Source organism: Sciurus carolinensis, chromosome 4, assembly GCF_902686445.1.
Source record: "Sciurus carolinensis chromosome 4, mSciCar1.2, whole genome shotgun sequence".
Lineage (NCBI taxonomy): Eukaryota > Metazoa > Chordata > Mammalia > Rodentia > Sciuridae > Sciurus > Sciurus carolinensis.
The window spans coordinates 1029896-1053014 of record NC_062216.1 but is presented as its reverse complement, the minus strand read 5'-3'; the positions used below and the strand labels follow the sequence as shown (position 1 = coordinate 1053014).

At 54.0% G+C, this 23119-nt stretch overlaps 1 protein-coding gene across 16 annotated transcripts in view; it reads right to left on the bottom strand.

Annotated features, from left to right (window-relative positions):
- Positions 1-13567, bottom strand: part of Cln8 (CLN8 transmembrane ER and ERGIC protein) — a 35403-nt gene extending 21836 nt beyond the window's left edge. For 8 of the 16 annotated variants that reach the window (XR_007108295.1, XR_007108296.1, XR_007108299.1 and 5 more), the window contains exons 1-2: positions 3862-4671; positions 33-221 (exon numbers count right to left, since the gene is read on the bottom strand). The gene's annotated coding sequence lies outside the window, so the exon portion shown is untranslated. Of the gene's footprint in view, positions 1-32; positions 222-3861; positions 7216-8748; positions 8918-13306 lie in introns of those variants that run through there. The other 8 variants (XM_047549189.1, XM_047549190.1, XM_047549192.1 and 5 more) reach the window with 8 other exon arrangements.
- Positions 13568-23119: the final 9552 nt, after the last annotated feature.

The following is a 23119-nucleotide window of genomic DNA, read 5'->3' as shown; positions in this document are numbered from 1 at the left end:
ACTGCCCAGCAACACTCAGAGTGCGTCTTTACCTCTGCTTCCTCCCCTCATGCACGCACACGACCTCACACTGCAAGATCACCCCCACTGGCAGACAGGAGGGTGCAAGAGCAACTCCACAGAGGGCACAGCTCTGCGGGGGCGGGAATGCTGGAACGAGACCTCGCCCACTGTGCACCTCCTTACGGACGCTACAGGCGAGGCGCCAGCTCTGGGGCCACCTGAACACAGAGGAACATCCAGGTCACGTTGGAATACACTTTTAAAGCCTTTACTTCCAGAGCCTGGGAGAACATCGCCTTGATGCTCGTTTGTTTGGGGACATATATGTCCCATTTCAAAATCTCACATTCTCCTGTTAACAGTGGCTGAGGGCAGAGGAGATATTCTGAACCTCATCAATGTATTTATCTACTCAGAAAACACATTCATCTGGGTATAGTGGCACATGCCAGTGATCCTAACTACTGGGGAGGCCTAGGCAAGAAGATCCCAAGTTTGAAGCCAACCTGGGCAACTTAGTGAAATCTTGTCTCAAAATAAAATAGAAAGGGCTGGTGTGTTGCTCAGTGGAGAGCACTTGCCAAGCAGGTGCAAGGCCCTGGGTCCAGCACCCAGCATTGCAAATGGACAGTGAAAAACAAGTTAGAATAAAGCAAGGACTGTCCTCTGCAACAATGTAAAAATGTTAATTTTTTCACTACACTTTTTATGTTTCTGCTTTTTACAACCATTTCCTCATCTAACTTAAGTCTGATAAAACTGGGACATCACATAGCATAGGTCCCACCTTCTACTTCCAACAGACCCAAGAACTTCCTGCCCTCACGCTGGAGGCACCACCTCACTTGTCCCCCTGTCAACAGGAGCTTGTTCTGAGAGTTTGTGCTCCTGTTCCTCAAGTCATTGCCTTGGTTAAGACCCCGGTGGCCCAAAGCCAGCAGGGTACCTGCCCAGGATCTATAGGAGTCTTCAGGAATAACCCCCCACCCTTTCCACTCGCAACGTCCCCTCATCTCACTGCATGCTAGAACCTTCCAGTTCTCTGAAACACCACATTCTCCTACTGCTGGGCTTCCGCAAGTGCTGAACCCAGGCCCATTCGCATTAAAGGCATTTGTTCCCGACGCTTCCCAGTCTAGCCGAAGTGCTACAGCTAGAGCAAGTGCCTCCACTGCAGGGTCCGAAGCACCTCATGTTTCCTCCACTACTATACCCAGAATACACTGCGATGGATCAACCCAACCTCCACCTGACAGGCTCTCTGAGGGCATAGATCACGCCTGCCTATCCATCATTGTATACTCTGCTGCCTGAGGCAAACTGGCACACAGCACATATTCCTGAAATACCTGTGGAATAGATTCTAAACTGTGCTCAAGTGGTCAGGTTTACCTAAGATTGAACACATTTTGTGATCGGAAAAGCCAGTCTCAGGTTCTCAGAAGTGAAGAGACCACTCTGATTCCTGATTGCCTCGTCCTGAGCTGCTTTCCTCTGCCATGATGTTCTATCTCACCTCAGACCCAAAGGTAAGGAGTCAGCTGTCTGTGGACTGAAACCCCTGAAACTGTGAGCATCAAATAAACTTTTCCTCCTCTGAAAATGTTCTTGTCAGGCCTTTTGGTCACAGCAATGAAAAAGCTGACTACAACAAACTGGTGCAGACAGTGGGGTCATTGCTGGGACCAACCTGATCATTTGGTTCAGAAGACTTTGGAGCTGGTCTGTGGGGAGAAATGCAAACTGGAGAAGCTTTAGAATGCTGTAAGTGGAGCTTAACGGGCAACTCACGGGAGCTCAGAAAACCAGAATGCAGACACTACTGTGGACGGTAAAGACGAGGGTCACAAGGTTCCAGAGGACTCTGCCAGCAACTGGACTGGCAGCCATTTGTGTCACGTTCTAATTTGGAAGTCCTCTACATTTTGCCCATGTCCTGGGATCTTCTGTGAGGCTGAATTTAAAGGTAATGGACTTTTTAGTGTGGCAAAGGAAATTCTGAAGCAGCACAGCAGTCAGGCTGTGGCAATGGATAGTGCTGGTGGCTTTTTACAAAGTTTACTGTGATGACCAGGAACAGAACAGGAAGATTTCAAAAACTTGAGGTTTGGTCAGAAAAGTGCAAGTAAAACTGGGACTAAAGAAGGTATGGTTGTTAAAGTGATTAGAGACACTAAAGAAATGCTAAACACTTTACCCGACACCATAGGAAAGATGGCTTGAGGGCACCTCAGGAATTGGCAAGACCACACCTATCTCAGGCTCAAGGGTGTAATAGAATTCCATCAAGAGGAAACCATGGGGACACGCTTGCACAGGGGGGTCTAACAAGTTGTTTCACCAAGTACAGCAACCCAGGCATTCAGAGGTTACTGAAGTTGAGGTCCCAGGAGACTTGGCTACTGCTCGACATGGTGGTAATCCTTGGCATAAACCACACGGTACTGGCTCTATAGGAATGCAGGATGCTGGAGTTAGAGGGTCATGAAGGTTTCCACTGAGATTTCAAAGGAAGGCCGGGGAGGCCAGGCAAAGTGCAGTAGAGCTGGAGTTCCTGTGAGTTGCCCCTGAGAGACGAGATGTGAAAAGGAAGCTGAAGCTGCGATAGAGACCCCTCCGATTAAGAGAGGCCAGTAATGTGAGATATAAGCCAAAAAAGCTATAGGAATTGAACAGAAAGAAGTCAACAGAGAAACCATGTGGGCTGCAACCAGCAAGGTCATGGGGCAGAGCTACACAAGTGCTTTAGAGAGAACATCACGATCCCTTGTGCTCTAGATGCTGGACATGGAGCTGGACTTGTTTGCTCAATTAGATTTCAGTCTTGCTTGGTTCGTTCCTGCTTCCTAAGCCCCTATTTCTCCCTTGTGGAACAGAAATGTTACTCTTTGCCTTCTACATACATATCTGATGTATGTAACTTGCTTTTTTATTTTATAGGGGCTTACACTGAGAGTTTGCCTTTGGGTAATGCTGGAACTAGGGTGGAATGTTAGAGATATGAGGTGTCCCCCAAATGCTCATGTGTAAGTCCATGCAAGCAAGTTTAAAGGAGAAATGATTGAATTATAAGAGTTTAACTCAATCAGTGCATTAGGTTAAATCCACTGATATGGCTTAACTGGGTGGTACCTATAGGCAGGTGGGGAGTGGCTGGAGGAGGTGGGTCACTGGAGGTGTGCCTTTGTGATTTCTATTTTTTCCCTGATGAGCGAAGTTCTCTCAGCTTTCTGTTTGCATGTACTGAGCAGTTTTCCTCTGCCATAAAATTCTGCTGCACTTCAGGCCTAGAGTTATACAGTTGGCAGTCTATGGACTGGGACCTCAGAAACCATGAAAACCAAATAAACTTTTCCTTCTCTTAAAAAAGCAAAAACAAAACAAAGCTGAAGGATCCTGTGAAGCTACTTACCCCAGCCCTCTACATAGAACAGGCACATAAAATCAGCCACCCAAAGGGGCCTCAGAAGCAAGGATGCAGTCTGATGTGGCAACTCCTGAGGGCTGGGAGTGAGGAGCAAGACCCCTTCCTTGAGGCTGTTCCCCAGTGCTGTGGGAGGCCTCCAGATGACAACCACCAGCAGGCAGGCTGGAGCTACCAGAAGCACTAATGCCTGGAAAAACATCCTGTGGCCACACCCCTAAGGGCACCAAATGCACTAGTTCACTTGAGCCCATGCCCACTTCAAGTTCTGGGACTTATCACAACTGCCAGAGGAAACACCTGTAACTACTAAACTCCTGGATTTGAAGGTGGTCACATAGTCAAAGGCAAGATCCTAGAGATATGTGTTCTTTCGGCTTTAAAACAGGTCATGCTGGACAAGACTCTGAGTTGGTGGAGAAAAGACCACTCACATTCACATCTCTTCTGGGATCGGAAGGGTCCATGCTGTTCCACCCCTCGTGTGTTCCTGCTCTTGGAGCATGTGGATGCACCTTCTGATAGACGATGGCCAGAAGTTATTCTCTCCAAGACCAACACCTCGTGGCTCAGTACTCTGGTTGTATGACAGCTAGACCCCAGTGTACCTCACGTCTCCAAGTTTAACAATGCTCCAGGGGACTGATCGGAGCACCTGGACCCCGTGTACTCACTTTCTGACCCATGCACGTTACCTGCTTCCAGCCAACTCCAGTGCTGTGAGAGAAGACAGATCTTAATCAGAACCCTTAATCTCAGCACAGGACTGCAGCCCACTAAAAGGGCTACACTGCACAGAACTGTGAATTGCTGAAACACACACTTCTCCTAAAATCCCCTCATGCTTTTCCACGAGTCAGTCACGAGATTGGGGCTACAGTTCCCATTTTGCCATGATTGCATCAACATGCTCTTGGCCAATTCACCCAGCTTCTGTAGGGCCTCTGCCTGGCATGGGTGGGTCCCAATTCCAAAAAGTTCTACCTGAGTCCACCTTGTGGTGTGATGGGTATAAGGGCTGTTTCAGGAAGGTTCTTATTGGGTCAGATTGGGAGGGGCCCTAGGGCACCAGCACCAGATCAAGAACAAGCCAGACTAGTGGGCTGGTTTTGCTGTCGAGAAGCTAAGAAAATAAGCTGGGTGTGAGGCATAACCTATAATTCCAGCTGCTCAGGAAGCTAAGGCAGGAAGATATCAAGTTCAAAGCCAGCCTGGGCAATTTAATGAGACTGTTTCAAGATTAAAAAAAAAAAAAAATAGAAATAGAGTGCTTGCCTAGCAAACAGAAGGCCCTAGGTTTGACTCCCAGTACCACATACACAAAAGAAAGAAGAAAATAAATTTCTTACTTGTACATATTAAGCTCCAGTGTCTGAATATGAGAAGAAATATACAGAAATATAGAAGTCAAGGGCTGAGGCATCTACTATGTGCCAGGCACATTTGGTTGGTTCACTTAATCTTAATTACAGAGATGAAATGGTTCCCAAGCATTCTGGGCACCCATTTGGAAATAGGACCATAGCTAAAAGCAGACCTGCAGACAGATCAAGCAGGCAAGCCGGAGCTGAGACCCAGCAGGCCACGGTGGCAATCCCAGGCAAGGAGCCAGTTACACACAGAGATGGCAGATCATAAATACCAGACCATCACCAACTCCCCCATCTGATCTGGTGCTCACGCCCCACACAGTAGTGTGCACAGAGCCCCTGGGCAAGCCTGTGCACTGGTCTTGGTGCCATTCAACATCCTCCAGCTGAGAAGGCAGGAAGGAGCTGTACTCAACCGCCTGAGCCCTGAGGGTAGAAGGCCGGTTCCCAGCCACCCCCACTCTGCCTGTCCTGGGGTTTGCTGGTCAGCCTCCCCCGGAGTCCTGCAGAGCCCTGTTAGCTGCTCTGTGGTATCTCAGTGGGACAGCTGTGGCTCATCCTGAGTCACCAGGTGGGAGCCCAGAGAGGTTCTGATGGGCCTTGGTCTGGCGGGCAGCACAGGTGGTGATGGGACAAGCTCTAGGTCTCCTTCTGCAGACATTTCTACTCCCCGACCTGACAACTTCTCTCTCACCTTAGGCAAAAAGGACACTGGGGTCACCACTGTTCCCGCTGCACCCCTGCCTCACATCAAGCCCGAGTGAGAACTGAAGTGTGACCTCTAGGGGCAGAACTGGAAATCCAAGAGCACCAAGTCCTTCTGTTCTCTCCTCATGGTGGAGGCAGAGCCAGGAGGAAGGAAGCCCGGAAGGGCTGCCTCATCAGTCCATCTGAAACCCATCTCTGAAGATCTCTGCTTTGAGAAAACATTTCTCCAAACCTTGTTCTTATTCTTTCTCTGATAAGATTCAGTTGTTCTACTGCACTGAATGTTGCCTTTAAAAAACTGAATACAAACAAATTAATAAGAGTGCCAGCCCACTGCTGCAGTGTGACCAGGTAGCCACGCCACCAGGCGCCGTAAGGCAGCAGCCACAGGGCCTTGAGCCCTGCCTGGACCTGAAGACTACTCCTGCTCACTGTGGATGCCAGCATCTTGTGTTTAAGGCAGCTCACCAAAACCTGGAAATGAAGTCAAAGAGGAAGACTTTTTTTACCACGTCAGATCACTGTTTCAGAAAGCCCTCAGGATCACTTGACTTTTGGGAAAATTAAGCATGGTATTTACCATGATCATGCCCAGTCACAATCTGCAATATCAGAGGTTAACTACAGAACACTGATAAGGTCAGTTACGTTTCCTTTCCACCCAGGATGAAGGATGATCCCCAAAGCTGGGTTTCATTACACAGTAATACAATTCTGTAACCAACCCAGGGCTATTTTAATAGCCCTTTTATTCACTCTCTACAAGAATCCTATTTCTGTGTATTCTCTGTGAACAGGCATTGTCATTCTGGTAGGTCCTTTATTAATGAGCTAAATAACATGACATGGGCTGTTTGTATGAGAATCATACTTCTAACATTTGAAAATCACATATGGACAGTGGGTCAAAATATTTTTTTCTAAAATCAAAAGAAATACATGCTCAATTAATAAAATTTAGAAAACATAAACAAGCATGAAAATACAGAAATAAAACCTTGCAATCCTCCTACTTGGCTCTAAGCACAACTGTTAGTTTTTGCTGCCTTTGGGTCAATCTTTTTTCTAGATACACATTTTTCCTTTTTTTTTTTTTTTCATTTCTTAAAAAAGGATAAAAGTATACAAGCTGTTTCTTTTCTTTAGTCACGTGTTTTTACATTTACCCTGCTAATCCTCTCCCAGGTAGTTCTGTATGGCTGCAGAGACCTACCTTAGGGATGTGCTCCCATTCACCTACCCAATGCCCTAAGGTTTTTTCCAGTTTCTATCATAAGACATTCTGCAGTGAACATGTCTGAGGCCACCCAGGGAACCTGCTGTTTTAGCTCTTTTCAGGGAAACTGGGTACTCAGAGAGATCTTCATAACAGAAAATGCTTAGAAGAAGAAGACCAGTTCATCAGTGTTGTTTCCATAGCAACTAGGTCTGGGGGCCAGGGCCAGCAGACTACTGCTGTTTGTAGAGGGTTCAAACTTCTCACACTTCCTGAAAACTTTAAGTAAAAAACAAAATATGGGAAGGAGATAAGCAGTAAGTGGATAGTGGCAGATTTCACACACAAGGCAAATTCAAACTGCTTTAGCAACTGCCACCTCTCCCCAGCCACTGGGGGAAAAGGCACTCACAGCAGAACCTACAAGGGCTGAGGCGCCCAGCCCAGGGCCTAGACCCTGTCCCCTTCCACCCACGGCTGACCTGGGCCAGTGCTACTTCCTTGTCCCCTCCCACCTCATGGTGACTCAGCCTGCAGTCCAAACTGTCTCCTAGCTGACCCCCCGCAGTCTCAGCCCCCAAGACCTCCCACCCCATGGCGACCCTGCCCACTGCCCCTCACCTCTCCTCCCACCCCAGGTGACCCTGCCCACTGCCCCTCACCTTTTCTCCCACCCACAGAGACCCTGCCCAGCACCCCTCACCTCCCCTCCCACCCACGGAGACCCTGCCCAGCGCCCCTCACCTCTCCTCCCACCCCAGGTGACCCTGCCCACTGCCCCTCACCTTTTCTCCCACCCACAGAGACCCTGCCCAGCACCCCTCACCTCCCCTCCCACCCACGGAGACCCTGCCCAGCGCCCCTCACCTCCCCTCCCAACCACGGAGCCCCTGCCCAGCGTCCCTCATCCCTCCCACCCATGGAGACCCTGCCCAGTGCCCCTTACCTCCTCCCACCCATGGCAACCCTGCCTAGCACCCCTCACCTCCATGGCGACCCTGCCCAGCGCCCCTCACCTCCTCTCCCACCCATGGCGACCCTGCCCAGCGCCCCTCACCTCCTCCCACCCATGGCGACCCTGCCCAGCACCCCTCACCTCCTCCCACCCCAAGAGACCCTGCCCAGCACCCCTCACCTCCCCTCCCACCCACGGAGACCCTGCCCAGCGCCCCTCACCTCCCCTCCCACCCCAGGTGACCCTGCCCAGCGCCCCTCACCTCCCCTCCCAACCACGGAGACCCTGCCCAGCGTCCCTCACCCCTCCCACCCATGGCGACCCTGCCCGGCGCCCCTCACCTCCTCCCACCCATGGCAACCCTGCCTAGCGCCCCTCACCTCCATGGCGACCCTGCCCAGCGCCCCTCACCTCCCCTCCCACCCACGGAGACCCTGCCCAGCGCCCCTCACCTCCCCTCCCACCCACGGAGACCCTGCCCAGCGCCCCTCACCTCCCCTCCCACCCACGGAGACCCTGCCCAGCGCCCCTCACCTCCCCTCCCACCCATGGAGACCCTGCCCAGCGCCCCTCACCTCCTCCCACCCATAGCGACCCTACCCAGCGCCCCTCACCTCCCCTCCCACCCATGGCGACCCTGCCCAGCACCCCTCACCTCCTCCCATCCCACGGAGACCCTGCCCAGCGCCCCTCACCTCCTCCCATCCCACGGAGACCCTGCCCAGCGCCCCTCACCTCCCCTCCCATCCATGGCGACCCTGCCCAGCGCCCCTCACCTCCCCTCCCACCCATGGAGACCCGCCCAGAGCGCCGACGCCGCCTCGCCAGCCCCGCCCGGGCGGAGACGCCCCGCTCCCCCGCTTCGCCCCGCTCCGGGCGCTGACCCGCCGCGCGCCCGGCTGGCCACTGAGGCCCCGCCGTGCCGGACGCGCCTCCCCGGCCGCCCGCCCGACCGCGGCGCAGGCCTGTGCGCGCCTCACGGCCAGGGCGGCGGCCGGCCAGGCAGCGGCTCCCCGAGCCGCGACGCGCCCGCACCCGCGCGGCGGGACCCGGACCCCGCGCCCCCGCTCACCTGGCCGCGCCCCCAGGGCCCGCGCACGGACGGCACTGTCGCGCTCACGCAGCCGCCGCAAACGCGCACGCGCACGCGCACCGCGAGGGGCGGACCCGGACCCCGCGCCCCCGCTCACCTGGCCGCGCCCCCAGGGCCCGCGCACGGACGGCACTGTCGCGCCCACGCAGCCGCCGCAAACGCGCACGCGCACGCGCACCGCGAGGGGCGGGGCGACGGCGGGCCGCGCACCGCGAGGGGCGGGGCGACGGCGGGCCGCGCACCGCGAGGGGCGGGGCGACGGCGGGCGGGCCAGCGCTCGCTGCAGCTCCGCCCGCGACCGGCCTTTCGCGTCGGGCATGGTCGCTGGAGCCCCCGGCTGCGCGCTGACTAGGCTCTGTGGGAGGGTCTGCATGGGAGGCTTGCCCGTCTCCTTGCAGGGCTGTCTCCGTGGAGATCCCCCAAGCCCCCACGCAGACCCCCATGGGCTCCTTCCACGAGAAACCCACGGGACCCCTCCAGCCAGACCCCACAGGAACCTTCCACACCCAGAAGCCCACGGGACCCCTACACTCAGACCTCCAGGAGACCCCCCCCCCACGCACGCAGACCCCCGTGGAATCCTTCCACCAGAAATCCACGAGACCCCTTCTACAGAGAACCTCCATGTACAGACCCCCGGGAGACCCTGCCACGCAGACCACTTGACCGCCAAGGGTCCTGGAGGCTGATGGGCTTGTGCAGGGATGTTGGTGGGCGGAGGGGAAGACCTGCTATCCCTGCCCCTCTCCTTGTAACCCGTGTGTTTTCGAGCACGCCCCCACGACACTGCAGGGTTCATGTCCACTGGGAGAGAATAGCGTCCAGCCTGTCCCAGAAACTACCCAGAGTCAAGGACATCCTGAGAAGACAGGCGACACGTGGGCCCATGCAGCTTTATCCTTAAGAAAAGGTGGCCTGAGATGTGCCGAGCAGTTCTGTGGATGCAGCCTTAGTTCCAGTGTGATTCTCCTTGATGCAAAAGTTTCTGGGAGTTGGCCAGGGCCTCTGCCTGCTGGCATTCTGGAAAGGCAGTTTGCCAGCACCACCCTCCTGTCCAGATACTGGGCCTGGAAGCTGGCATTGGGTGGCACAGAATGGGGCCTTTTTGAGCAAAGACTGGCAGACTTTGGAGAACCCAGCCTACCACGAGAAACATGGCTCTGGAGTCAGACCTGAGCTCAGCACAGCCTGCAGCACGTGCACATGCTTGGCTTCTGCGCCCGGGAGGTGGCTGCTGCAGTGTGGATGCCAGGCTGGCCAGGTGCTTCGGGTTTCTGGACCTATCCAGGGAGTGCAGGTGACCCCAGAGCAGAGTCTTCCCTGAAACCTTTCGCACTCTAGATCACTCTGTTGGCACCAGACAGACTGCAGTTTTATGTTTGTCTAGTTATTTCTAAAAAAAACGCTGTGTGGTTGTTTTACTTATGTGTTATTTCGGCAATTTAATTTTCCTGTTCCTTTGACTAAAATGTGAACCTCATGAGAACAGGGGCCTGGTTTTGCTCACTCTGTCCTACCTGGAATACTGCCTGGAACTTAATTGGTGATCAATTGTGTTGAAAGAACAAATGAAATGAGATGCTTTTCTGTAACAAGAAAGTTTCATCCACTCTGCCTGCCCCACCCAGATAGATGACAAGCCTTCAAAAATGTCTGCTGAGGTGAATTAAAAATAGGATGGACCCTGAGACTCATTTTCTCCCTTTCCAGCAGTGTGTCCAAGGTAACTAGGTAACTGCCTCATCACCCTCAGGACTGTTCTGGGCATTAAGTAAGAGTCTAAATCATGAACGCAGGGCCAGTGTGTCAGTGCATCCCCAGGTCCTTTTGAGAAAAGTTCACCTTCTCTTTCACCTCTGGTTGTTGGTCGATGTTTCATCTAGGTTTGCTGCAACCCTGCATCCTGACGGTTGTAGAAGACACGGGTGGGGGTGCTCGCTGCAGCCAGCGTCCAGGCCAGTGCCTTCCTGCTCCCCCTCCATCCTCGGGGCGCTCTGAGGAGTGGCGTTGGGCCTGCCCTGCACCAGAGCTGTGGCTGATTTGCAGGTCAGTTCCTCAGCCTGCAGTTAGTGATCATAAGTAGGCGAGGACACTGCAGTGGGACTTGGAAGACTTTGGATGAAGTCCAGTCTATTCCTGCTCTCATCACCCCGGAAGCCCAGATGTTTACCACCTGGTCACTCACCTCCACCCGCCCATCTGGATCATCTGTCCCTCAGCCACTCCCTCCTACACATGGAACAACAAAAATAAGGACATTCCTGATGAGCTTGCTATGCGGGACACCACACTTAATCACTGTCCTTGCTCTGGTTCATTCAGATGTCACAGGTGTCTGCAGCAGACACCCTCATCACGTTGCATACAAGACCAGTGTCCACTGAAGTCCAGGTGGAGTGCAGCTTAACTTGTGCGACTCCACACAAGTGCCAAGGAACAAGTCTGGGCCTTGAGATGCTACCCCACTGGGTGATGGACATTTTATCATTCTTTTCCTGATCACATAGGCAATATATGCTCATTGCAATGTTTTTTTCGTTAGGAAAAAGGCAGACTTTGTGATTTCTCCCCTTCCACCTATTTTTTTCTGCTGAACTCAGCAAGTGGGTTTTCAGAGGAAGTACTCAGGAGAGAGAGGGAGAAGTGAATTCCCATGATTTTAGATCCAAGAGCAGGAGTTCATTCAGAAGGCAGAAGAGATGGCCTGTGCTTCCTAACAGTGCTTTACAACCCAGGCCAGCAGCAAGCACAAGCCATGTGGTCAGCTCTCCAGCCTGACTGTGACAAAGACTTGCTGTGACCTAGCTCCAGGGAGGGGCCTACAGGCGCTTAAGACACAACCATGGGCCAGTTTCAGCAGGAATCCTGCGGGATCAACTTAGTGAAAATCTTCCATCCTCTGGTTAAATTCCTCACCCCGACCTCAGTATCTTAATCACTTGATCAGGAATTCTGCTGAGTCCACCCTGCAAGGATCACCCCCCAACCTTGACGTTTCTTCTGGGTGATGTTTCGTCCCGGGCCCCACCCTGCTCCTTGGCTGTCAGTCTCCACCTATCCTGCACTGCAGTTGAGCCCACTCTGACCCTTGCAGTAAGACCCCACTGCAGTGGTGCCTAGCCCACCACCACTGTCCCTCAGCAAGGTCTGCCTTACTGTTCTTGAATAAGGATCATGAGTAGTTTCTCTTTAACTGTGGAAATTAAAGTTTCCTACAAAGAAAACATGGCTGGAGAAACCCATCCTCCTGCAGTCTTTCCTGTGCTCCTTGAGTCCATTTTTTGTCCATTTTTTTTTTCCCTAAAATCACATCTTTCTGAAAACATGAAAAATTTTGAACCACGAAACAGCACCTAAGGCTTGGATCCAAGAATACAGTAAAGGGCACTGAGCTTCCTCAGGGAAGCTCTGTGACTTGGAAGCATTTTCTTGGCCTTCCTGAGCTGCCTCTACAAAAGGAGTGGGTTGATCCCTGAGGTGACATCATGGACGCCCTGTGACCCAGGGCTGTTGCTGTGGAGACCAATGTCTCTGAAGCTAAGGGTGGCACATAAGAAACTGTCTATCTCCGTGGGCCAGGGGCATTGCCATTACGACCAGCTTTATAAACCAAATGCCCTGATAAGACCATGCTAATCCCAGGGCTGCAGAGACAGGCTGTGCTATGTGGCCACCTCCTCCTGCGGGGAGTTTGGCAATACCTGGAGATATTTTTGGCTTTCACGTGGGGGATGGTGGGGGTGGGGAAGCTGGAGAAGTGGTCGTTTTCGCTGCCACCAGACAGAACCAGGTCAGCCCACAGCAGGAAAGCTCCATCCCAGCATGTCGCAGTTCTGAGGGTGGGAAGCCCTCATGCAGGAAAAAGAAGTACCTCCAACTAACACCACTACCCTCAGAGAGGGGCACAGATGCTCCAGGTGGGAACCCTGCTCAAGGTAGGATAGGAGGGGGCACTCTGTCCCAGGCGGGAACCACAGGAGCGGGTACTGTGTCCTGGGTGGACCTCTCTGCCTGTTACCACTCTTTGAATGGTCCCAAACGGGACTCAGGTGATGGTTTTAGGAAACATTTTTTTTGCCTCTGTTTGGGATAAAACCCAGTACCTCCCACAAGTGCTCCTCTGCTGAATCATATCCCCAACCATAAACAAAGTTCTTTTTTTCCCCCAAATGGGGTCTTTCTGTTGCCCAGGCTAGCCTCAAACTCCTGGGCTCAAGTGATCCTCTTGCCTCAGCCTCCTGACTGAGACTTTACTTAGGGCAACTTTAAGAAATGCTTAATCTGTTTCCTTAGATAGAGATAACCACTTGGATATGCTTTTCAACACAGTTACTAGTTTAGAAACAAACCTGCAGACTCAAAGCCAGCCTCCCCTCCCCACCAACACAAAGCACAATGTGATATGAATCAAATATACAGGCATATAAAAGAAATTCAGTGTTTCAAAATGTCAGGTAGAAAGTTATAAAGTAGGCAAATCCAGCAAATAACACCCTGAATAAATGTATTTGTTAATTGACAAACAACAAAAACTTACCTAAGAGGTTTCTTTCCCCACATTTTACTCCTGGACAATTGTGTTGGTTTTATATTTGTAGAGGAGGATGTGAAACTTTGGAACAGCTGAGCAGAAACCACCAACAGTAACTAGGAAACAAAACTCCACTAAATCCAAACTCTCATGAAGAGTGAGGCTCCAAACGTCCTCCCTGCCACCAACCAGAACATCACGTATCTTCTCGTGGGTCCCAGACAGGAGAGGCAGAGCAAGCCGTGACTTAAATAATGACCTGGCACGCGCAGAGTCCATGCGCAATGAGGCTTGAGTCACTCGACATGCAGAGGAAGTGAGCTTCCTGCGGGAGGAATGGGGTCAGGCACCTCACACACCCGGGGCCACTTCACAGTGGCCAGCCTCGAGCCTATTGCTAAACCTGTTACCATGTGACTGGGTCAAGGTGCAGAGATGGACAAGGTGCCACCGTGTGCAGGGGACCTGCTGTGGGCACACAGCCTTCCCGGGGGATGGGACCCAGACGGGAGTGAGCTCGAGCTCACATGTCCACCGAGAGCTCAGGTCCCCAAGAGAGCGCAGTGGGATCGCCTCACTCCAGCAACACAGTGAGGCCTCTGTGCCTTTTGCCTTTTATGCTGCCAGAGGACAAAGTACCAGCCATTTAGTCTGAATCTTTTAACTGGCTTTATCTGCAATTCTAGACTTGGGCAGCATGCGTTCCGTAAAATAGAAGGAGCGTTCCAATGAGCTGAAATGGGGCTTCCCTTAATTTGACAGGGAAGAGCTGAAGAAAGCAGAAACAGACACAAGGAAGGTGGACGATTTCAAAGTTCTTTCCCTGTCGTTAGGGATGGGGAGATAGAGCAATGGAAAAAACCACACGGGCCAGGGTGCAGTCAGAGGCAGAGCGCTCCCCTAGCCAGCCGAGCCCCGGACTTGATCCCCAGCACTGCAGGAAGAAAAGGGAAAGGGGGAAGGGGCCGTGGGTGCTCCGGGTGCCTCTCCTGGTGAGGATGGGGGCAGAGGGAACTGTACCGTCCAGCTCCTCTATCGACATTCCGACCCGACCGGCCGTCCTCTCTTTCTCCTGATTTCTCAGAATGTCAGATGACAGCCAGTTGATGGTGAGTAACTGGGACTCCAGCCAGAGTGACTCCACTCACCTCTGGGGCCAGTGCCGGAGCCTCATCTGACACAGCAGCCTCCTGTCATTTTATTTAACCATGTTTCCCACCAATCAGCTGTTGACTTCTTAGCACAGAGGAGCAAAATTCTTGTCCATGTCCAGTTTATTTTTCTTTTCTTTTTCCAGAAATTTGTGCTGTGTTACAAAACACCAAGTAAAGATACAGATATGAAGCTTGCAGTAGTTACTGTTCTACAGATAACACCTAGGCGTGCGTATCATTCTTAGCTTATAATGCACGTTTCATAGAGTTGTCCTGAGCGCTCGGGAACATCAGTTAAAGTAAACACAGCCTTCTCCCTTGACCTGCCCCAGGCCAGGCAGAGCTTGGTGTTTTGACAGAAGCCCTTCTACACTAGGAAGCCACTCTTGGTGTGAAGCATTGTGCCATATTTGTGCACTGACTGTGTTCTTCCTCTGTGCTTATGCTGCTTCTGTACCAAGAGCCTTGCTACCCCTCCCAGGGTGGCAGACTGGAAAGAGCAAGTGCACCTGGCCCTACCCAGAGCTGGGCTCGCCCTGACTTATCTGGTTCTTCCAGCTGTGAGATGGAGCTCCCAGGGCCTGGGCTGAGGCTGCTGAAACTCGCCAGTCCAGTCCAGCTGGTTTGCCCCACCCACTTCTTCCCTCAGAAGTCACAATAAAGCTCTCCTGGCTCCTGTCCCCAGGTGGACCAGGGTGCTTCCCTGTGTCCTGCCTGGTGGGATGAGCTTCCTGTTTCTGGGGTGCTGTAAGTTACGATTTCTCCCTCTTCAGCAGTCTTTCCATGCCTGTGTCTGGCCACACCTGCTCAAATCAAGCTCTGGGTGTACTGTTAAACAATCTGCTAAAATTTACACAAACATTTTCAGAAGATCCAACCGTTCCATCAACCCTGTTAAAGATTAATGAAAGCTAAAACAAAGACCAAAAAACGTCCTAGATCAAAACCACCAATGCCTTCAACAATAGCAAAGCCTTGGTGTGTACAAGGTGCTGGATAACAGTGTGGGCATGTAGGAAACATCAAGAATGATACTTGTAGCCGGGCACCATGGCACATACCTATAATCCCAGCGATTCAGGAGGCTGAGGCAGGAGGATCATGAGTTCAAAGCCAGCCCCAGCAACTAATCGAGGTTCTAAGCAACTTAGTGAGACCCTGTCTCTAAATAAAATAAATAAATAAAAAGGGCTGGGGATGTGGCTCAGTGGTTAAGTGCCTCTGGGTTCAATCCCCACTACAAAATAAAAAGAATGCATTTGTGCTGTTCGATGGATCAAAACTCACACCTCGTTTTTGTGCCTCCTCTTCTAAGCGGGATAACAAACCCGAGGGTAGACATTTCCCCCAAAGTGTTCACGCAGCAGCAGGGCCATCAGCCCTCCCCAGACTGATCAGACCCACCTCTCTGTAGTGGCCCAGGTGCTAGAGGAAGACTGGGAACGAGGCCCGTGCTTGGCCTTGGGGCCCTCTGTCCTGAGAACGTCTCCACCTCCCTGGTGAGGTGGAGAAATTGAGGAAGCCACCCACACGCGGGCACTTGCAGCACAGGGCAGCTGGCACCTGCTTCCCCTGAGCTGTCACCACCAAGGTAGCCGCAGGAGTGCTTCTGAGGACACACAGCATGGGGTCCCGAGTGCACAATTGGCTCCTACTTATATTCACGATTCTTGAAATAAGGGGCCTCAGTAGCAGCCTGTCCCTAGATGGGAGGGGCACTGGCAGGCTTTGCCTGTGAAGAGGGTGACGACTTTATCCCACCACACTGCTGCATGTCACTAGAGTGGCAGAACCCCAGAGAAGAACCCTGGAAATTCAGGGTGAACAGGAGCTGGCGGCTTCCGGAGCTTCCAGGCCAAACTGTGATGAAGAAAAGTGACTGGGATGGGACAAAGGGAGACTGAGGCCCTTCCCAGGGGCTCCACCATCCCCAAAGGGCCAGGAGAGCTGTGGGTCTCTAGAGAGGAGCCCACTGGGAGCACAGGTACAGCGAGGTGGGAGTCTCCCTGCCCCGGGGCCTAGAGCAGCAGAGTGCTCTCCTGCCCTCCTAGGGTGCAGGGAGAGCGAGGGAGGGAGGGTCTGAGGGGCCGGAACCTCCTTTCCCTCCTCCTGCTGGAGCACAAGGCTGATCTGTTGCTAGTGGAAGCGGGGGTTTGGACCAGCCTCAAGCTGCAGGTTCAAATCCAATGGGATCAACAAACTGGACTTCTCGTTCTGTCCAAGGCGGCTGTGCCGAAACACCGCGAATGGACAGGCGACAGACGCCAATGCCTCCTGGTCACGGTTCCCGGGTGGAAGTCCTGGGCCAGGGCCTGGCTCCTGGTGCGCAGGGGAGGCAGCAGCTCCCTGAGCCTCCTCACCAGGCCACTGAGCCCACCGTGAGGCTCCAGCCTCAAGACCTCAGCACCTCCAGAGCCCCACCTCCTAATGCCATCCCATGAGGATTCAGCATGCGGTTTGGGGGGCACCTTGTGGGGCAATGCTGACCGGCTGTTCTGCAGCCCTTGCTCCAGGCCGGGCACTGCAGTCCACCGGGGCTGACGGAGCCCACGCGGGCTGTGGCTTTAGGACACTCCGCGTGGGGTGGCTCTTGTGTCTAAGCAGATACCTGCAGTTGGCGGGTGGCAGACTCCCTTGCCCCTTTCCTTCCCACAGCTCACTAGACCACCAAAGTGGACCTGGACCCTGTGGCTCAATGACAGTGCCAGAGACCCCAGACCAGCAGTCACAGGCGTGTGGAGCCCATGGTGACGATCTTAGCATCACCCCCTCACATCCCCTGGGAATTCCGGGTGGCGTATTCAACCACGAAGGTGCCACCCGCCAGCTTCCTTGAGTGTCACTGCTGCTAGCCAACCCTTCCGTTTTCTTAGAAGAGCTGATACTCAGCCTTTGTGTGCTCTATGCTTAAAGGGTAGATAGGAGGTTAATGGGGATGTAATTAAGTTTTTAACTGAAGTGCATAATTAAAAACAATTGAAAAGAGGAGGTCTGCAGAGCTGCATGCCTTTCCGCCTCATGCTGAGGTTCAGAGGTTGATCAAGTGAATGGAGAGGGAGCCACCAGATGCCGTCACTTGCCATCCCAAGCCCAGGCTTTTTATTTAGCTTCTCAATGACAACTTTGGCGACAGACATGGAACTGTCATGGGCAAAATGCAGAAAACCGACAGAGGATGCGTGACCTGGAATTGGGGCAGCCTGGGAGAGGCGAGGTGGCCGGGCTGATGCCTGCAGGCCAGGGTCATGGGAGTGCTGGAACGAGACTCACCACCGAGGCTGACCAGCCGGTCACCCTGGGTAGGAGTTGAAGAGTCTGATCACGGAAGTGAGCCTCCTGCAGATGAGCCGGTTCTGAGGGCAGAGGACCCCACGGAGGGGGGCTGTCCCCGAGGGCACGGCCCTCTGGCCGTTCGCCTCCAGGGGCCTTCTGAAGGCTGGGCAGCATGCAGGCCCGACGGTGCAGAGGCCCAGGCCTGCTGGGCACCTGGCAAGCACCCCCAGCATGCCAAGAGCCTCCTCACTCAGCGACTTCTGCAACAGAGGTCCAGGCAGTGCCCTCACCGCCCTCCAAGAGTTTCCAGAGAAAAACGGGCACATTTCTTCAGCCGTGTGGCCCCAGGTGAGTGCACCGTGTCATGATTTGTCTGTATCCATAACCCTCATCTGTGTCCGAGCCATGAAGACGCCCGCATCTGTACCGTATGTTTGTGTGCATATATATATACACACACACGATCATATACATCGCTCTTATATGTATAGTCTGCATTGGGAGAGGGAGGGAGATGGGGTCTCACCATATTGCCCAGGCTGTCCTCGGACTTCTGGGCTCAGGCGATTCTCCTGCCCCAGGCTCCCAAGTGGCTGGCTGCAGGTGTGTGCTACCATGCCCCAGGACAGACACCTATGAGTTGATGTATTTTTCAGTGCTGACGATGGAACTCAGGGCCCAGTGCATGCTAGGCAAGTGCTCTACCACTGAGCCACACCCCAGTCATATACATATATATATATATTTTTTTTTAATATTTTTTATTTGTTGATGGACTTTTATTTTTATTTGTATATTTAATGTGGTGCTGAGAATGGAACCCAGTGCCTCATATGTGCTAGGCGAGTGCTCTGAGCCACAACCCCAGCCCACTGCCATATATATTTTTAGAATGAGGAAATATCCTTAGAGAAATGGTATGGCTGAGCTACGTGTAGTCAGAGCTGGAGTGAGAAGCTGGCTTCTCTGCTGAGGTCGGAGTCCTGTCTACCCCTACACCTGTCCTCTATTGGTAAGGAAGTACCCACTGCGGTGGCTGGTGACACCTGTTCCAGGAGCCACTAGGTGTGGGCAGGCCATGCTCCTCTGGAGGCTCCAGGGGCCGCAGGGGCCTTTCTGGATCCTGGAGGTTCAGAGGAGGGTGGCAGCAAAGCACCTGGCTTGTGAGGCGCTCTTGCTCTGCGTGTCTGTGCCCAAACCCTCTGGAGAACGCCATCCTATTAATTAGGAGCCAGTCACTGACCTTTTTTGGTGGGTGGGGGTTACTGGGGATTGAACCCAGGATCCACTCTATCACTGAGCTATACTCCAGCCCTTTTTATTTTTTATTTTGTGACAGGGTCTCTCTAAGTTGCCCAGACTGGCCTTGATCATATGCTTCTCCTGCCCCAGATGCCCGAGCAGCTGGGATCACAGGTGTGCCAGGCTCACTGACCTCATTTTAACTTTATCTCTGTAAAGATCCTCTTTCTAAATAAAGCCACATTCTGAGATACAGGAGTTGGGTCTCTACATATCTTTCTTATGGAGGGTATGATTCAGCCCTTAACAGGAAATGCAGGCCTGAAATGCTGAAAAGAGGAGCCAAGTCACCCTGCAGCGGGGACTTCTGTGACCCTTACGCAGACCAGGTCCCAGAACCCAGGGAGACAAGGACGATGCCTCCTGACCATAAAATCTGTAAGAACTAATGGTAAGGATCCAATTAGAACTGGGCAGCATGGGCCACAGTGACCTAGAGTTGTCAAGGCAGTGGGGACTTGAAAGTCTGATGTCATCCTGTGTCAGTCAAGTCAAGAGGCGGACCTGGGCAGGACTCTCTGGAAACTTCCCTGGGAACCCCAATAAAACTGGAGTACAGGAGAGGCACGCTGTTCCTCTTCTCTCTGAGAGGACCCCTCTCTCCCCTGAGAGTGTCCCCTTCCCTTTTCCATCCGTTCTAATTGACTCATGCCTGTTACTTTGAGCAACATGTCTGAGTGTCAGGTAGCGAGGGATCGCCACCTGCCTCAGGTTGAGTGATCTGTGGGGTCCACCTGCATCCCTCTGTGCTGAATTGTTGATGCCTCATGAGATGATGCAAGGCAGGATCCGCTTGCCCAGGATGGTGACTGTTGACAGTGAGCTCGCTAAGTTCAGAAGCACTGCTATGTATTTTGAGCTTATGACTGCACCTTCAGGCTTCCTAACCAGAACACAGGGTCCTCAGAATGCACACATTTTACAAACATGAGCAATGAGATTTGTCTGTGAGCACTGGGACTCACGACGAGGCGGAGCTTGGTGGCCGTGGAGCTTGGTGGCCACGTAGCTGGTCAGGGTCTCTGTGTGCTTTCTCACATGTGGGGTTGCTCACCAGGACAGCAGCTCTGCAGGAGGCGGGCAGGCAGCACCACATCACCCCAGGGCCAGCAGGGCACAAAGGCTGGGTCGGTGGATCCCAGAGAGCCAGCACCGCACCTCCGGGCCCTCCTGGCATGTGGGTTTGTGGTGGGCAGGGAGACGACCGGTGATTCAGGCAGTTTCCAGCAGAAGGTGGGTGGTCACTGGTGGTGTGGAGGCAAGACAGGTGACCGGTCTCAAGCTGGGGACACAGCCATCTCTGGACTGCTTCCTTTCTTCTGCCTCGCTTCAGCAGTCTTGGTTTCCTGGCGTCTCTCTGTGTTTGGGTGGGAAAACAGTGAAGGTTGGGGTGGGCAGAAGTGAACTGGAAGAGAAGGGCGGGTGGGATGTCGGCGAGCAGCGAGGGTCCCGCACTTGGTGCTGGCCTGGGAGCTGTTGATGGGGCCGCCTATGAGAGCCTCCCATCCCACTGCCGTGGCGATGCCCGTGGTGAGGCAGGGACACTAGGGCTCAGGAGGCAGCGCCTCGCTGCCAAGCTCACAGCCTGGCGGGTGGTAGGCACCTTCGGGTCCAGCCTCCGAACTTGTCCTCGGGGAGGGGCTGCAGATCACGCAAGGCAGGCACTCTTCTGATGAGGCACCCAGCCTGTGCCAGGCCCTCCATGATGCATAGCATCTCGACTCTGGGCACATCATTGGACACTGGCCTCGCTTGGTGCCTCCCGCCCACCTGCAGAACCCCACAGAACACCCAGGGCCCGAGATTCACCTTCTCCCCAGAGGCCGCCCTTTGCCAAAAACTGTTTCCAGTCCTCTTGACCTTCACCTGCACGACCTTGACCCCAGTGCCTTTTGCTCAGATGGCTTTTCTGTGTAAAGTAGAAGTTTGAGGAGTCGTTGTGTGGGGCTCGGCCCCCGACCAGCCAGGCTAACCCCAGAAGGCACAGCCCATGTGGGAGTTCCTCCTGCCCAAGCTGAAAGGTTTCCCTGAGCTTCCTGAGAACAGCCGCATCTCCCAAACAGGGCAGTGCCAACTGGCAGGGTGACGGAGAAGAGGCTGGAGTTAAGCAGCCTTGTGAGGCAGGGCGGTTGTGAGTCTCCCTGGTCCACGTCACAGGGAAGATCTGCCTGGTCTGTTGCTTCTGCTTCCTTCAGTCCCTGTCTGTCTGTCTGTCTACTAACTGCCTCCTCTGCGCAGCTCACTGGACCACGGTTTCTGTTGTGTGCAATGAAGAGTTGCCCAATTCTAGGGTAAAACGTAAACGAGATCCTTACTGAAGTGCTGGGATTCTGCCCCTTCCCGCTCGGCACCTGGGCCCACTGTGCTCGCTCTCTGCCCGGGAGATCCTGGCACACCAGGAGACCCGGCTGGGCCTGATTTTTCCAGCCTTCCCCTTGTCTTCTCCCCGAGGAGTGAGTCCACTTTTATGTCACTATGAAAGCCTCAAGGGCGCCACACATGGCTCTTCCTCCCGTGATTTGTCTTTCTCCCCATGGTGACTTGCTGCCATGACTTAGCTAATCTGAAATCCCCTCTCCCCAGCTTTCTTCCCCAGATGGTTTCAACTTTCTGTTGGTGATAAGAGAAACTCACAAGCTCTGGAACGCAGAAGTGAAAGGGCAGCTCTTCCCTGCGGTCACACTGGAACCACAGGCCCCACTGGCCCGGCGAGGAGAGTCCCTCCATGCCTGCTGCCACCCGTGGGGCCTCACACAGAGGCTTCTTTGAAAACTGGAGGACTGAAGGCCCAGCAGGACAGCAGCTGCCTCTGCATATCCACGGCCCTGCTCCCCAGGACTTCAGAGGCTCAGGCCCTGACCCAGGAGGAGGAGCTGGCCTGTGCCTGATGGCACCTGCTCCAGGTGACCGGATGCTTTGGCTTCAGATGCACTGTGGGTTTAAGAAACAATCTTGCAGGCTTGGCTGAGTGGGGATCTTAAGCAGATGGCCCGACAGCCAACCCCTGGCCTGGACCAGGAGCTTGGCCCCAGCAGAGGGAAGGGCCAAGGGTGGGGAGGGCGTGCCAGCTTGGCAGGGCATCTTCTGGCCTGCCCTCTGGGTCAGGACTTGCCCCTGCGCTCCTCTGGTCCAGTGTGTTTCTGCTGTAAAACCAGCACGTCCTCACTGGCTGCTCCTCCCCAGTTGCCACTGAGATCTTTCCTTCTGCTCTAGTTTTTAGTGGTTCACCAAGGTGGTCCAGATGTGAGCGCAACACTTCCCCATCTGAGCATTCGCAGGACTCCTCCAGGGCTGAAGGTCTCTGTCTCCCCAGGCCTCCAGGACAGTAGGTCTCTGTCTCCCCAGGCCTCCAGGGCTGAAGGTCTCTGTCTCCCCCAGGCCTCCAGGGCTGAAGGTCTCTGTCTCCCCAGGCCTCCAGAACTGTAGGTCTCTGTCTCCCCAGGCCTCCAGGGCTGAAGGTCTCTGTCTCCCCGTGCCTCCAGGGCTGAAGGTCTCTGTCTCCCCAGGCCTCCAGGGCTGAAGGTCTCTGTCTCCCCGTGCCTCCAGGGCTGAAGGTCTCTGTCTCCCCAGGCCTCCAGGGCTGAAGGTCTCTGTCTCCCCCAGGCCTCCAGGACTGAAGGTCTCTGTCTCCCCAGGCCTCCAGGGCTGAAGGTCTCTGTCTCCCCCAGGCCTCCAGGACTGAAGGTCTCTGTCTCCCCAGGCCTCCAGGACTGAAGGTCTCTGTCTCCCCCAGGCCTCCAGGGCCGTTGGTCTCTGTCTGCCCAGGCCTCCAGGACTGAAGGTCTCTGTCTGCCCAGGCCTCCAGGGCCATTGGTCTCTGTCTGCCCAGGCCTCTAGGTCCGTTGGTCTCTGCCTCCTCATGCCTTCTCCTCCACTCTCCTCCTCTAGGGTCCTTGTTCCACCCAGCTGCACCTGCTCACCTGGCCCAGGTGCCCTCTGCCCTGCCTCACCACTGGCTCTCTGTGTGTCCGTGTCCTGGGCTGTGTGATTCCCTAGCCTCCACCCGCTTCCTCGTCCTCTCTGCCATGCACAGCAAGCAAGGATTTCCCGCCCTCACCCCCGAGTGTTTCACGTCTGGAACTCCCACTCG